Source organism: Aplysia californica, unplaced genomic scaffold (assembly GCF_000002075.1).
Source record: "Aplysia californica isolate F4 #8 unplaced genomic scaffold, AplCal3.0 scaffold01153, whole genome shotgun sequence".
NCBI classification, from domain to species: domain Eukaryota; kingdom Metazoa; phylum Mollusca; class Gastropoda; order Aplysiida; family Aplysiidae; genus Aplysia; species Aplysia californica.
In genome coordinates this window covers 8,335-8,989 of record NW_004798423.1, presented here as the reverse complement: position 1 = coordinate 8,989, position 655 = coordinate 8,335, and the positions used below count along the sequence as shown (strand labels likewise).

At 45.2% G+C, this 655-nt stretch overlaps 1 long non-coding RNA gene across 1 annotated transcript in view; it reads left to right on the top strand.

The window, feature by feature from the left end:
- Positions 1–380: 380 nt before the first annotated feature.
- The window catches only part of LOC106013707, a 1,703-nt gene continuing 1,428 nt past the window's right edge, over positions 381–655 (top strand). The window contains exon 1 of the long non-coding RNA XR_001185414.1: positions 381–564. This is a non-coding gene — a long non-coding RNA (uncharacterized LOC106013707). The remainder of the gene's footprint in view (positions 565–655) is intronic.

Below are 655 nucleotides of genomic sequence, written 5' to 3'. Positions count from 1 at the left end.
TGTGTGTGTGTGTTTGTGTGTGTGTGTTTGTGAGTGTGTGTTTGTGTGTGTGTGTGTGTGTGTGTGCATGTTTGTGTGCGTGAATATGTGTGTGTTTGTTTGCGTGTGTGTTTGTATGCGTCGGTATGTATTTGTGTGTGTGTTTGCGCGTGTGTGTATGTATACGCGTTGAAATACCAAACCAGTGTGCCAGGGAATGGGCAATAAAGATTTATTTTATCTTATCATGTTCATTCCTTGACTGGCGGATTCATTCATTGATTAATTTGATTGATTAATTAATTGATTCCTTGGAGCATTTAGTTAATTTACTTAACAAAATCAGCTCAGATGAAAGAATGGTGTGACTGCAGTTCCCCCCACCCTCTCCCCCAATCCCCGGAACCGGTTTTCCTACTTAGGTGAAAGTTTTCGACTGCGCCGCCCTGGACGAAGACTACAGTGAGCTGCCTGCAGCTGGACTTCGTGACGTCATCACAGAAGTGGACAACACAGTGGTGATCCCCACCCCGGGCGCAGTGTTCAAGGCCGGGCCCACAATGGCTTCCGACTCTGCCATACAAGGTCGGGGAAATACGGGGTCACAACGCCAAATTTGATGACGTCGTTGGTAGTTTGGTTGGGTTTTAATTTTACTTTTTTAAAAACTGTAGTT